Here is a 14463-nt window from a genome sequence, read left to right as displayed (position 1 = left end):
ATTACTTGTATCCGCCATCATGGGCTTGATAAGAAGTGACAAAAGTCCTTTCCCGGTTTCCCAGAGAAAGGGGAGCTTGAACTGCATATTATTGTGTCTCCAAAGCAACATGTAAAAAAGAAGATTGAGGAGAATCATGTCAGCAGCTGTCGGGGCAATTTTTAAAAAATAATTCATCAATGGTTTTTAAGTCTCAAATATATTTTGTCCTGGATCCCAAACTATCAAGGAGGCAACGTGATTATTTCAGAAACAGACATACAGGGCAAGTGCAGGGAGCCACCTTTAAGATCAAGATCGGGGCACGGAATGGTGACTTTGCAACTTTTAGAGCCAAGTTGGATGTGAACTTGCCATCCTATATTCTTGCACATTCTGCCTGTCCCCGGAGGCGGGAGTTTGAGGGACCGCGGGCCTTGTCAGAGCCCCCACTCTGCCTGCTTCCCTGTCCCTGATCTGATTCGTTTATGTTAACTTAGCTGCTGTCCCTTTTCACAGATCTGGCTGTGTCACCCTTTCTGAGGTGGCTGACGGGTGGCCCCCCCATGCCCCCCTCTGCTAGAGCAGAGTACCAATGAAAAGCTGCATCATCACCCGGGACTCCCAGGGGCCTCCCCACACGGCCGATGCTTCTGCTGATGTTACCAGCCAAGGCTGCGGGCCCAGATGGAAAAATTGGGGCCCGGCAAAGGAAGCCCCATGTTCATGCTGGCAAGTTGGCCTGTGCCCGAGGCCACTAAGACTCTGGCATTTTCTCTCGTGATCCAGTTCTGACAGGTTCCTGGGTGGAGGAAAACGCTTTGACTGTAACCTGTATCTTCCTGCTGAATCGTCGACCCAGGTGGCTGGCCTGTCTTCTCGGATAATTTAGAGAAAGTTAAAAGAAGATGTTCTCCGTATCTCACTCGTTGGCTCCCAACGCTTGTTTGGCTTCTAAAAGAACAGATTGAAAGGCCCCAAAAGGGAAAGGTTTAAGGTAGCCCCCACACCCGCAGAGGGGAGATGTCAGCCCAGCAAAGGGCGGGTCAGAGGGGTCACCGGCGATAATGGAATTTCAAAACCATTGTGAGGGAACTGTCAGGCCGGAACATGCTGAGAGGGGATGAGCTTGGGCTCCCAGCAATCTGATGTCCAGGAGTCATGAAATGATGAGTCTATTTCACACAATGGACCTGTCAAGAAAAAGAGTGTCACTTCAGAGGAAAGCTTGGAAGCTCTCCTGGCCTTCAAAGTATCAATTTTCAGGTGCTAAGTGGTAATTAAAGTTAGCAAGTTATAGTAGCATTCAGTGAAATTAGATCACGCCAAAGCCCACAGAAGGGGTCAGGATTAGCGTTCATTCCCATGGATGGAACATTCCAGCCTCGCTGATAGTCACCACGCCGGACGACAGTTTCAGGCTGTAAAGGGGAAGGCATCTTTTTATTTCCTCCAAACGCTCCGTTCTTGTAGGGCTGAAATGGCCCTTAGAGCGAAGGGTCTGCTTTATTTATCTTTAATATTCAGAGAAGAGGTTCATGGTTGTAAAAAACTATTTCTTCCTGAAGTCTTTCAGTTTTTCTTGTGCAGGAAAACTCATTTCTCCAAATGGACAAATACGCTTCTTTTGTTTGCTAGTTAAGGCACATGACCCGCATTAATTCGTAGCTATATTTTGTTGTTGTTTGTCTTTGCCACTGCTTCCACGAAGCTCACAACTGTTAAAAGTGCCATCGGGATACACGCGGGTCAGCCTTAGCGTCATGGCACAATCATTCCCTACCCTCTTCGTTAGTTCACTTTCACACTATTTTTTTCTGGTTTTGATTGTTTTACCGTATTTGCGCGTTTCTTCTGAATATTTATTCCAGAGCATGACTGCAAATAGACAAGAATACTAAATAAGTAAGTTAATTAAGGAGGAATAAAGTCATACACATTAAACTTGGGCGGCAAAGTGGGTTCGGCCTCCTGCCTGAGGCCTTGTTGATGGGAGCCTGGGTCCCGGGGGGGCCGGCCCGGGACGGGTGTTGACGGGAAGGTTGTTTATTTTATCAAAGAGTCGGAGGAAAGAAATGAAAGCCAGAGGCTGGAGGAGAGCTGAGGTCACAGACGAGAGAAGGGGAATCATGCATCAAATTGGAATGACAAGGGAAGGCATAAACAGAGCTTAGGCCAAGAGAGCGGTAGCAGAGGGGGTCGCAGAGATGGAACGAGGAGCCAGGTGCGGGCTGAGTGACATTTGACAGTTTGGGAACTAAATCTGCCAGTGGTAGGCATCCAGTGGGGTATTTCTTTTATGTAGCCTGGGACCAGATAACATCTGTACTGTATCCTTCTGCTGGCGGGTCAGAAAGGGCCCCCAGCACTAACTAAAGGATCAATGGGGAGGGCTGTGACCGCCTGTGCAACGTCCTGTCTGTGAGTCCCGATGCTGGTGGATGGGACCACGCACACACCATTTGCTGCGGTCACTGGCTCCCCCCAGCCTGCTAGGCCCCCCCCCCCCACCGCCGCCGGCAATGCGATGCTCAGAGTTCCCAGAAACAGGATTATTCCACGTTGCCTCATATGTATGAAACTGTGCGGGCCAAAGAAAAAAAGCAAACAAAAACAATGAAAAGGTGTCTGTGGGGTGCCCATGGCCCCCAGGCCACCTGTTTGCGTCTTGAAATTCCAGAGCTGTGTTTCAGAGCCTGTGAGAAAGAACTCAACTCCGGTGCTGGTCCCTGCCACCTGCTGTCCGCCTTGCCGAGGACAACGGCCACCTGGGGAATCCTCCCCATCTGTACCTGTCCTCTGCTTTTTATCAGGATGCTTTTCTGTGTGTTTATATCCACTCCACCCATGTATATTTTGAGGCCCAGGAAAAGGGGCACCGTGGTTTACTTTTCTTTGAGTAAACTAACTGGAGTAGGAGCTTAATCGATACCTATTATTTAGCGGATACCCCTTTGAATTTCCAAAGAGTACAGAGCCCCCCAAAATACTGGTGCATTTTGTTGGGAAGACGGATGGATCCAATCATTTTAGAGAGCAAACTGGTAATTGCTGTTAAAGTTTCAGAGTCAATATTCTACTCTGAGCAGTATACACATTCAGGCTTACGTTCAGAAGGAGACGTGAACAAAGGTACTCACCACAGCCCTGGGGATGGATGAAAAAACCTTTAATGTATTCACATAAGGGAATGAAAAGGAATGGACAACAGTTCAAACGACGGAACCAGAGTTGGTACGGAGAGGTCACATTATCGAAACGTTCGATTAGTTCCTTAAAAAATATCAAAAGCAGCGAGTGCTGGCTCTTGTGGATTCTGAGTAGTGGCTCTATCCGTATGTGTTTCGTTCTTTTTGGTAACTTCCTGGAGTTTTTATTTTTTTAACGTACAAGACAGCTTATTATAGTTGCAGAAGCTCCACATGTTTTTGTAATAGTGTCTTTCCTCTGTGTGGCCGTTTCCACCTGAAGTTGTTTTCAAAGCAGGCAGCTATGGTTTTCTCCCCGGATTTCGACTTTTCACCTTGGCGTCATCAGGGGACTCACTCCTACGCGCTATCTGTAATGTGTCACCTGCCTTTTTTCCATTGCCTGACACTTTAGGACCTCACCCCACAGTCAGGGCCGGCAAGTGGGGTACCCTCAGGGTCACCCGCCCTTCATCACCCAACTGCGTTGTGTTTACCCCCAAATCCACAGCTACCTTCCAGAGACAGAAGTGACAGACATCAGGGGCTGTCGGATGCATTCACCCACGGCTCAAGTGAAGAAATGATTTCATCCCTTTCATACACATCACTCCTCCCAACGTGTAAACGAAGCCACTCCCCAACCTTCCCACCAGGCACGTGGTGCAGGAAGGTTCTGGGATCCACGCCAAGAAAGCGTCCCCGTGCTTGGACACATGTAGCTTCCTCAGTGGGCTTGTACAGGCAGCGGAGGGGATGCACGTTGGTGAGAACCAAGGCATAAGTGCTACCGGCCAGTTTAACAAAAATCATTTTTTTCCCCCGTGTGGAGGCTAGTGAACAGCACCCCGTCTGATAAATCTCTGAGTTTGTCTTTCAACTCTCCAGCTGCTCTTAGTTTGGCAATACGAAATGAGTGCGTCACTCGATGATCCACTGTCCTTTGCCTAATAGATGAGTCTTAGCAACACTCTACCCATTACAGTTGGCCGCTAACACTTTTGGCTTTGACATTGCTCCAGAAACGGCTGCCGGTCACTAGTAACTCAAGACTCACGGCCAGAAATAAAAAAGGACCATAATAAAGATGCTTCCTTCACACATTGGCTAGCTTTGGGGGACGAAAAGAGTGAGAAATGTGAGCTGTTGGCTTATTCGAAATCACTTTCCCCTACGGGTACCTTTCCCATTACGGAGCAAAACTGAACCTCCCCGTGAGACTTCGAACCGCCTAGAAATAGCCAGGGCTGTGTTCTCACCATTCTGGACTAGCCATTGGCCACGCTGGCACCACATGTCCTGTTCAGGCACGTGACTTGAGCTGAGACGTCTTTCTCCAGACCTTCAGATTTCCATACAAACTGCTGGAAACGTCTTCATCTAATCGCCCCACCGGTGCTGCAAATTCAAGAGGGCCCAGACTCACTTCAGCCTTCCGCCCCAACCCGGAAGAGAGGCGAAGCGAAGGAACAAAGCTGGCTCTGTTTTGTGCTCCCCAGCTCCTGGAGGGGCATCACTCATTGCCATCACTCTTCTTTCCCTTACGCCTGAACTCAAGCAGGCACGTAATCATTTTAGCTCTGTAAAACAGGTTTGTATCCCCCTGCCCCTTCGGGGCGATGGCCCAACTCAGCTGGCCCTCCCCCAGCCTGCCGCCCCCATAGTCCATACTAACCCGGTCACCACAGCGATTCAATCAAAACTCCAGTCTGTCCACAGCGAGCGTACCTCCCGGGGTCCCCACTGTCCAGGGGCTGAGGTGTGTGATCAGTTACGTGTCATGAAAATCCCTCTGGGTTTCTATTGTTTCTAGATCCCACTTCGTTCAGAGTCTGGGCACGGATGCCAGTATTTTTTCCCTTCCCATAACTGAGTCCTTCTTTGTTTCCCTCCAGACGAACTCCTCCCTCTCTGTCCTCCGGGTTGCTAAGTCAATGGTTGGTGCCATTTCCCAACTTGGACTAACCTCTCAGTGCCATTTAACAAGGTAGTGCACCACCTTCTTCTCTAAACCATTTCTACCTTTGGTTTCATGAAATCCTACTCTCCTGGTTTTCCTTCTGCTTTAGTCTTCGTTTCGTTTAATCTGCTGGTTCATGATTCTTGCCTTGAACATCGAATGTGGGGGATTTACTCATATAAGCTTTTCTCTTTTCATACTCCCTGCCTCTCGAGGGTCTCATGCTCTTCCCTGGCTTTAGAAGAGGTTGGGTATCTTCACCGAGGCTCTGTCTGTGACCTAGCTCCTCATTGGCACATCCACCTCTCCCACTGACATCACTACTTGAGGGACAGCCTTATATGTCAAAGTACCTGGTTATTTAAAATTTTTTTCTAACGTTTATTTATTATTGGGAGACAGAGAGACACAGAGCATGAGCAGGGGAGGGGTAGAGAGAGGGGGAGACACAGAATCTGAAGCAGGCTCTAAGCTCTGAGCGGTCAGCACAGAGCCCGACACGGGGCTCGAACTCACAAACTCAGGATCATGACCTGAGCTGAAGTCGGTCGCTTAACCAACTGAGCCATCCAGGCGCCCCAAGGTACCTGGTTAATTGATCGAACACTTACATAGATGTGTCTGTAAAGGATTTTGGGGTTGTGGTGAACACTTACAAATCAGGTGACTTTAAATGAAACCAATTCCCTTCAATACTGTGGGTGGGCCTCATCCAATCAGTAGAAGGGCTTGAGAGCAAAAACTGAAGATTCCCGCAGAGGAAAGGATTCTGTTCCAGACAGTACCACAGAAATCCTGCCTGGATTGTCAGCCCACTAACCTGCCCTATGGATTTAATTCCTTAAAATAAATGTACCTCTCTATGTATCTATCCATCCGTTCAGGTATCCATTTCCCTCCTTCTGCTCTGTTCTCTGGAGAATCCTGACTGACAAATGGCTGCCTCAAACTCAGCCTAGCTCAGACGCTCACAGCCTGGCCCACTGCCCGCTCCGTGTCACCTGTGCCATTGTCCCGCCCCCATCAGGGGCTGGTCCTCTATTCCCCACCTCTGCCCTGTGTCCTGGTTTGCCTGGGACACTCACTTAGGTGTGCTAATCTTTCCCTCTCAAAATTATTGTTGTTTGGATGATAAATTACACACTCCACCCCACTAGTAAGTTCTGTGATTTGCCCCTAAATTAAGTCCCCAATCCGTCTACTTCTCTGCACCTTTTCCCTACTATTCTAGCCCGTGGAATTACCATCTCCTGCCAGCCTCCTGAGAGAGACCCCTAATCGCTTGCTCCTCCTCTGTCTCGCTCCCTGACAATCCGACCCACTCAGCAGCTTCCCAGAATGACCTCTGCAGATGCAGAGAGGATAAGTTTACCCCGTCCTTAAAGTCTGCCACCTGTCTCCCATTCTACTGAGAAAAACAAAATCCAAAATTCCCCGCAAGCCCTTCCCTGATCTGCCTCTGACCACCTGCCGAACCTCGGCGCCTTCGGCTCTCCCCTCAGTCACCGAGCTCCAGCCGCACCACGTTCCTTGATCTGGCCAAGCTCAGTCCCAGGCCAGGGCTGCATCCTTGCTTTGACTGCTGCCTAGAACTCTCTTCCTCTCCATCTTCAGTCAGTTGCTTCCTTCATGTCTTCCGGGTCTATTTCAGGCACCTGCCCTTTCGAAGCGCTCTGTCCCAGGCTCTGTTCCCTGACCCCCGACATCTGCTTCCCGCCTCGACCGTAGGAGCTGCAGCCAACAGCTGTCTCTCCTGCCCTTCCCTGCATCTGGGGATGGCCACACGACGTGGCTGTGGTCGTGAGATGTGGGGGAACGTCTGGAGGTGTCCCCTGAGAAGCACACGTTCCCGTCGCCTCCTCCCTGCCTGGAGCTTTGGAGCCCGTTGTGTATCAGTCCTTAAATGTGCATCAAGGGAATAAATGAGTGAATGAATTAAATTGGTGCAGGGACATTACTGTCTCGTACACTAATCGGCCTGTGCTCCCCTTGCGCAGAGGAAACAGGTAAAAACGAAACAAAATAAAACGAAAATTTAAAAACCCACTGGTGTTTATGGTCAGCGCCTTCAAAAGCGGTAAGTGATTTCAACTTAGAAATAGTCATGTGCGATCTACTCCCCTGATTCCCCCGATCCCCGCCCCCCGCCCCCGATTTCACCTAAGCAAGAGCTTGCTACTCCAGAGCCTTCGAGCAAACCTGGTGGGGATTCCTCACTCGGCAACTGCCAGCGGACCCCTTCTCCTGACTCTCACGGGGCTGGAGTGAGATGGGGGTGAAGGGCACTTCATTACAGGTCATTATGCGGCTCTCAATCTTGTAGACGCTCATACCTTTTTAAAGCCATGCTAAGTTTGTTTAGGATTTTCTTAAAGCAACAGAAAATGTTTTCTTCCTAGATTTCCCTGTTCATCGGGGATGAAAAGCCAGCTAATGTGGAAAGTTTCCGTGTACAGTGCACTCCAGAAAAGCTAAGACGAGGTCACTCGGGACGGGGATCCACAAGGTCTCTGTGACTGTCGGATGCAGCAGAGACGTGGGTGGGTTCGGACACATCGTCTTACTTCTCTCTGTGTTGTCAGTTTATAGAAACTATGCCATCGAACACTGTAAACGATGAACGTCTGTCTTCGTGGGAGCTACGTAAGGCATTTACCCCAAGCCTCTGGAATGAGCCTACCCAAAGCCGTCTTACCTCCTCCCCTAAACTTGCTGAGGAACTTGGAGCTGGTGAGCCCAGTGAGAGAGACACTGGAGTTTTGCTCTGCTCGGAGGCGAGCAGCCAGTGAGATCTGCAAAAACGGATCTCGCTTACGGGCAGATCTGACGATGGCCTCCGATGCGTACCGTGCAGATCGCCGAGCGCGTGGCCTAGACCCTTTTCCAGCCTCCTAGTGCAAGACGGAGCATTTTACCACTAGGTTTCACATCACTGGACAAAAACACCAATTTCCCCAAATTTCAGCCTGATTGAACGTGAGATCACTTCCTCTGCAGCCGGCGGCTAACGCTAGGAATTGGAGGCTTACGTAAGATGTGGTTGTTACCTCTGGTAAAAATCAAGAGGTAGAGATGTGTACGGTTTTCCCATTGTTTGCAACACACTTGTTCGGAATGAGCACTTCTGGAATAAGGAGACATTAAGCTGTTCCAAATCATCACCAGGGCGTGGCTGTTTGTTCTCATTCTGTTGGTCCGCACAGCTGCCACCGTCGTAGTGGTCATCGTGATTTTTTAGGAAGCATTTTGAGGCACGGGCACTTCCAGTAAGGTACGCCAGAGCCCTACCCCCCGGTACGTGTGGATGGGTGGCCTTATTTGGAAATAGGATCTTTGCAGATATAAATGTGTCAAGAAGAGGTCATCGGAGTGGACCTTCATCCAGTATGACTGTTGTCCTAATAAAAAGACAAAACGTCAGGTGAAGACAAGGACACACAGCAAGGGTGACATGTGACAATGGAGGCAGAGATGAGGCGGTGCAGCTGGCAGCCAAGGAGCACTGAGGATGGCCAGCAACCTCGGAAGCTGGAAGGGACAAGGAAGGGTTCCACCCAGAGTCCAGAGGGACCGTGGCTGTGCAGACACCTTGAGTTTTGGCTTTGGCCTTCAGAACTGCGAGGCACTAAATCTCTGGGTTTTTTTGTTTTGTTTTTGTTTTTAATTTTTTTTTAATGTTTATTTATTTTTGAGACAGAGAGAGACAGAGCATGAACAGGGGAGGGTCAGAGAGAGAGGGAGACACAGAATCTGAAACAGGCTCCGGGCTCCGAGCTGTCGGCACAGAGCCCGATGCGGGGCTCGAACCCACGGACCGCGAGATCACCACCTGGGCTGAAGTCGGACGCTCAACCGACTGAGCCACCCAGGCGCCCCTAAATCTCTGTTGTTTTAAGCCACCCCGTTTGTGGCACTGCAGCCCTAGGACACTGACTGACACAGCATGGTTGTGACCTGGAGTAGCAGCAGAAAGGCAGCGCCTGTGGCCTTGAACATTGGGAAGGAAGAGGTTTGTGGAACATGCTACTCATGCTGCTTGTTTCATACTCTTGCCCAAGATTAGTTCAGCATGAGAGATTAACTGAGAAGTGCAGGACTGGATGTGAACCAAGTTCACACGATAAGAGACCAGTTCATTTGTTCATTTATTTGTTCGTTCATTCGACACACGCTCTCAGTGAGTGCCCAGCACGTGACAGGTGCGTGGTACATCCTTCTTTCTCTTTGCTTGACTCCCCTTTGGAAATGCAAGCTGACCCTGGATAGGATCAGCCGGGAGGAAGTGAGAGAAGAAAGCAGCTTCCCAAGAAGCTTGCGTATCGAGTGCAAAGGGGGTGAATCTTCCACGGCAAACATAAGCCCACCAAGAAGGGGAGTTCGGTCAACAGGAACACAGGGCTCAGAAAATTCAGTATTTCGAGATATTTGACGTCAGAAAGAAAAGTTTTTTGAAATGTTCAGTAGGGAAAAAGACGTGAGGAAAAACATTATCAGCTGTTCTTGGTTAGACGGTTATTTGTACTTGTGTCCTTAATAAAAAAGAAATATAGATTTAGAGGTCGGATATGTAGAGATTTTAACTTACATACACTTGTAATTGCTCAATTTTTGACCAGACTTTAGTTTGTGGTTTCGGGTTCCCAGCAAAATTGAGCCGAGGTAGAGATTCCCCGTAAACGTCCTGCACTCCCACACACCTAGCCTAGGACCCTCATTCCAAACATCCCCAACAAAGGGTGCATTTGTTACAACCAAGGAAAACACATCGAGGTGTCCTCATCATCCAGACTTCACCTGAGGGTCACTCTTGGTGATGTGCATTCTAGGGGTTTGGACAGATGTGCAATGGCAGGTACCTGATAACTGTGGAATCATACACAACATTTTCATTTTCCTACACATCTTCTATGCTCTGTCTGGTCATCCCTTCTTCTCCCCTAACCCCTGAAATCACCCTATCTGTTTACTGTCTCCACAGTTGTGCCTTTTCCAGTATTGTGTATGTTACTAGTCTGAACAAGGCAAGGAAGCAAGGCCATACCCAACGCAAAGTGAAACTTTTATAACAGTTGGTATTATATTAAACAAAATGTATTTAAGCTCTGCTCACAATAAATTTTTATAATGCAGGATAATGATTGCACACTACCACATGAGAAATAAATTGAGGCTAAATTTTTAAAATGTGTGTGTGTGTGTGTGTGTGTGTGTGTGTGCATGTCTGTACTCGTATATATGGCTCATAAGGATTTGTTTCCTTTTCTAATTATTTTAAACAAACTTGTTTAGGAAAAAAAATATCTGGGGTAAAGGAATGTTAAGCTTTTCTAAAGCATCCCAACAACTAGTTTCAAGTTTTTGCTACTTTAATTTAAGACATTTGTGCATGTGGTTAATTTAGGCCCATTATGTAAATATTACTTAATCTTATTGTTTTTTTGGCTTTCTGCTCGATATTTATTTTCAGATACCACCACAGATGTTGATTGCTTCCATAACTACTTTCTAAAAATTGAATGTAAAACTTGAGTAGTAGAAAAACGTGTAGAAGGAAATACAGATTTACAACAGAAATACCACTGACTTTAGTAAAGTCCAAAAATACGGATTCTTGTTCGAGATTCCTTCACGTGATTATCTTCCTAATAAGATTTCCTTACATGGGTGAACATCACTTGCAAATAACCCTTTTGAATTTCCCTCTTTTCTTTATTGAAATCTTTGCCGTCGAGAAGATATGAGCCTAAATTCTAACACGATTATTCCCTTTCTTGGGAGAACATTTGTTATATCTTAATACTTAATGAGACTCAGTCTGCTTATTAGCTATATCCTAAAAGTTATATCTGAAATGGCCTGTACGTTAGCTTGACTTCTGGACAAACTGTGTTTAAACTCAAGATCTACCTGAATGCTTATTTTTCTGCAGCATTTATGGGATACCTTTGTGCTTCTTAGTTCCTCCTGGTGACATCACTGTAACATAGTAACATAATTTCCACTACGCATTTGATGGAGTCAATGAAGGCAAGGCCAGTGATTTGCTGGTTCTAACACTGTTATAATCAAAATGTGTGTGTACTTGTACCTATAGCTTGTTACTATAAATCATTTGTCACAGATCCTAAAGCTCAAAAAGGATGATGTCTTTATGCTAGGGAATGCATTTTTTTTTTTTTCAACGTTTTTTATTTATTTTTGGGACAGAGAGAGACAGAGCAAGAACGGGGGAGGGGCAGAGAGAGAGGGAGACACAGAATCTGAAACAGGCTCCGGGCTCCGAGCTGTCGGCACAGAGCCCGACGCGGGGCTCGAACTCACAGACAGTGAGATTGTGACCTGGCTGAAGTCGGACGCTTAACCGACTGCGCCACCCAGGCGCCCCGGGAATGCATTTTTATATGCACTTAAACATGATTTTTTTTTATGCGCGAGGATGCATTTTACTAAACATTGCTAAAACATTCCTTAATTGTTATATTTTTCCATCTCCTAGTAATGTGTTTAATGGAACATTATCAAATTAAAATGTTATCATAGGGTTTGGCTAAAAAAAATAAGTAAAATAATAAACAGCAAAGTATTTAGTCACAAGGATATTTTCCAGCTTTTCAGCTGATAAAATAAGGAAGCCTGGAAAGTAGATTAAGAAAATAATCAAAAGTATAAAAATAACAATACACATACGAGAAGAATTCCACATTCCTGGACCAGCGTGGACTCTCATTTTAACAACCATCCAGCCTGAAAGACAAAGTGTCAAGCTGATGAAGGATGAATAGTTGCCCCGTCACTGCAGAACTCACTTCTGCCGTCTATCGCCACAAACCATCACACCTTGAAAAACAAGTCTGTCTTTCTCCAAAGTAAACCAGCACCTTCAGGGGCACCTAGCTCAGTGTGCGTCCAACGCAGATGCCCAGGTGCCCGGGGCAAGACTCTCATTATTCTTTAATTATCCCCAGTTCAGAAATTTTGGTAGACCACTGCTTCCTACGCAACTTTGAAATAATGCTAATGACCATGGAAATTATTATACACTACAAAATGCTCTTATACTCGGAAAGATTTTATAGCCTTGTATTATTTCTCCTCGCAGCCCTCTGGTGTTGGGCGAAACTTCCAGCTCTGTGGAACAGCCGAGGAGACCGAGCAGGGAGGAAATCACTCCCGTGTTCAAGGTCTATGGCCAGGGGGTCCTAAGCCAGGACCGGCTCTGCCGTCTGGGTGGGAGGGCACACTACGGATCGGTGTGTGGTCTGCACGGAGGAGTCCCCCAAGTATCCAGGAGAGATGTTCCCCCTGCGGCTGCTGTGGGAACCCTCCCCAGCCCCCTTGAACCCACGTCTGCCCCACAGTGGGGGGGGGGTGTCTAAATCTTCGCACCAGGTCTGGTGGCGGTGAGGGCGTTGTGTTGCCAGACAGAGAGTTAGTCACAGAAGGATGACGAAACGGCCGTGTAGAGGATCTCAGGGCTCTCAGGAGTCAGGGAGGGGCACATGCCTCTTCTTGGTTTCACAACAATTTTGGACAAGAACCTTCCTGTCCATTTCACCTTTTATGCTGCCTCTCCTCCCAAACCATCATTCTGCATAGTTCAAGTATCTCTCATACTGACATTCAGCAAGGCAGGGAGCCGGGTCTTCGCAAAGCAGAGCAACAGCGAGGGTGTTTGAAAGATGAACGATGCCTTTTTCTTGCTTTGGGGTCAGCAGAAGCTGTGGCTTCTGTGTAGTTTGGAAAGATTCTCCAGGCCAAGCCGGCCCCCCCCCCAGCAGGTCCTGTCATGGGTCACTCCTGGGAGAAAGCATCTTTCCCCTTCTCTGTCCTGCCTATGGCTGTGGTACAGTGCCTGTCGGACGGAGGGATGAGCGTCTCAGTGCGTGAACACTTCCCCCTGCACAGCCATAAAGGCCAAGCGCAGACCCACTGATGACCGCACCCTGACAACGCACGGAAGACCGCCGCAACGCCGCTTCTCGCCGGATGTTTAGCTAATGTCGCTGTCCCTATTTCAACTCTCTCCACAGCTCTTTATTGAGAGACTCTTAAGTAGAGCGTTTTTCTAGGTCTTGTGAGGAGTAAGGATTAAAAAGAAGGATTTGACCCTCAAAAACGTATATTTAAGTAAGGAGAGGGGACATACCTAAGAACCGGAAGAAGTGAAATTGAATAATACCGTGTGATAGAGTATCAAGATGCGAGGGTGCCATTGCACACGTAGGTGTGATGGTGGGGTGCGTGATAGGTGGCTGGCTGGCGGATCGAGTGAATTTTTGGCTTTTCCCACCTCCGAAGCTTCTACCCTTTGCATCTTCACAGCGACTGGCCTTGGCAGTTACTTGTTTGTAGTACTTCCCACAGAGACATGACTTACAAAGAAGACAAAGAAGGCTAACGCGGGCTTTCCCTCAAGCGCGAGGCTGGAAGAAAGGCACCTTTCTCCTCCTCCAATCTCCTCCCAAACCTTTCCTGGTTTGAGACTCAACCTGCCGAGGCCTGAACGGCGGATTTGGTTCCTCTGCGTTCCTGCAAGTAATTATGAGAGGCACCCAAACCCCACGTGGGTGTCTAGAAACACCCTGAGACTCAACACGTCCCAAACGACTCGGGGAGGGTCTCCAAGGACCCCTTGTCTCAGTAAACGAACTAAGGACTTGTCCATCTTTCGGACCAGAAGTCTCAGCCTGTCTGCCCGCTAACTTCCCTGCCTCCAACTCTTCCCCAAGTCCTATTGGTTTTGACTTCTAGGAATTACCTATTTTCTCCTCTTCTCCCCACAAGCGGTCCCCCTCTGTTGCCTGGATGCCTGAAATGGTTTCGCTGCACCCATTTGCCTTCTTTGCGTCTTTACCCAGTGGCTGGACATGTTCAAAATACTCATCTCATGGCGTCACCCTCACGTGCAAAGCCCTCTGTGGTTTCCCTTTGCCCCTGAGGTGGCCAGGAAGGCCCACGGTCATCTGCCCCTGCTTTCTTCTCAGGCCCCTTCATCTTTGTTCTCCAGGCACACTGACCTCCGGGTCCACATTCAGGCCCAGGCGTGACTCTGAAGCTTTGTGACACAATATCCTCCCTGCTCTGAATGCGGCCACCTCAGCCTTGCCTCATGGCAAACTCCTTTCATCCTTCATGTTAGGCCCATCAACATGCTCCCAGTCCAGGCCACAGGCTCCTCTTATACATATTTAAAACAATTTTTTTAATGTTTATTTATTTTTGAGAGAGAGAGAGAGAGAGAGAGAGAGAGAGAGCACGAGCAGGGGAGGGGCCGAGAGGGAGGGAGACACAGAATCCAAAGCAGGCTCCAGGCTCTGAGCTGTCAGCACAGACCCG

The 14463-nt window shown here is 48.1% G+C and overlaps 2 long non-coding RNA genes across 2 annotated transcripts; both read right to left on the bottom strand.

Moving 5' to 3' along the window:
- Nucleotides 1–180: 180 nt before the first annotated feature.
- LOC122231098 lies at nucleotides 181–6168 on the bottom strand. Its single transcript, XR_006208244.1, has 2 exons — nucleotides 5984–6168; nucleotides 181–1857 (listed from the first exon to the last, which is right to left on the bottom strand). It is a non-coding gene; the product is annotated as an uncharacterized LOC122231098 (long non-coding RNA).
- Nucleotides 6169–9304: 3136 nt separating this feature from the next.
- Nucleotides 9305–14120, bottom strand: LOC122231097. The gene is made up of 3 exons (XR_006208243.1): nucleotides 13886–14120; nucleotides 11815–11871; nucleotides 9305–9656 (listed from the first exon to the last, which is right to left on the bottom strand). It is a non-coding gene; the product is annotated as an uncharacterized LOC122231097 (long non-coding RNA).
- Between the last annotated feature and the right edge of the window lie 343 nt (nucleotides 14121–14463).

Source organism: Panthera tigris, chromosome A1 (assembly GCF_018350195.1).
Source record: "Panthera tigris isolate Pti1 chromosome A1, P.tigris_Pti1_mat1.1, whole genome shotgun sequence".
Classification (NCBI taxonomy): Eukaryota; Metazoa; Chordata; class Mammalia; order Carnivora; family Felidae; genus Panthera; species Panthera tigris.
The sequence above is the reverse complement of the archived record's forward strand: the minus strand, read 5'-3'. Positions and strand labels throughout refer to the sequence as shown.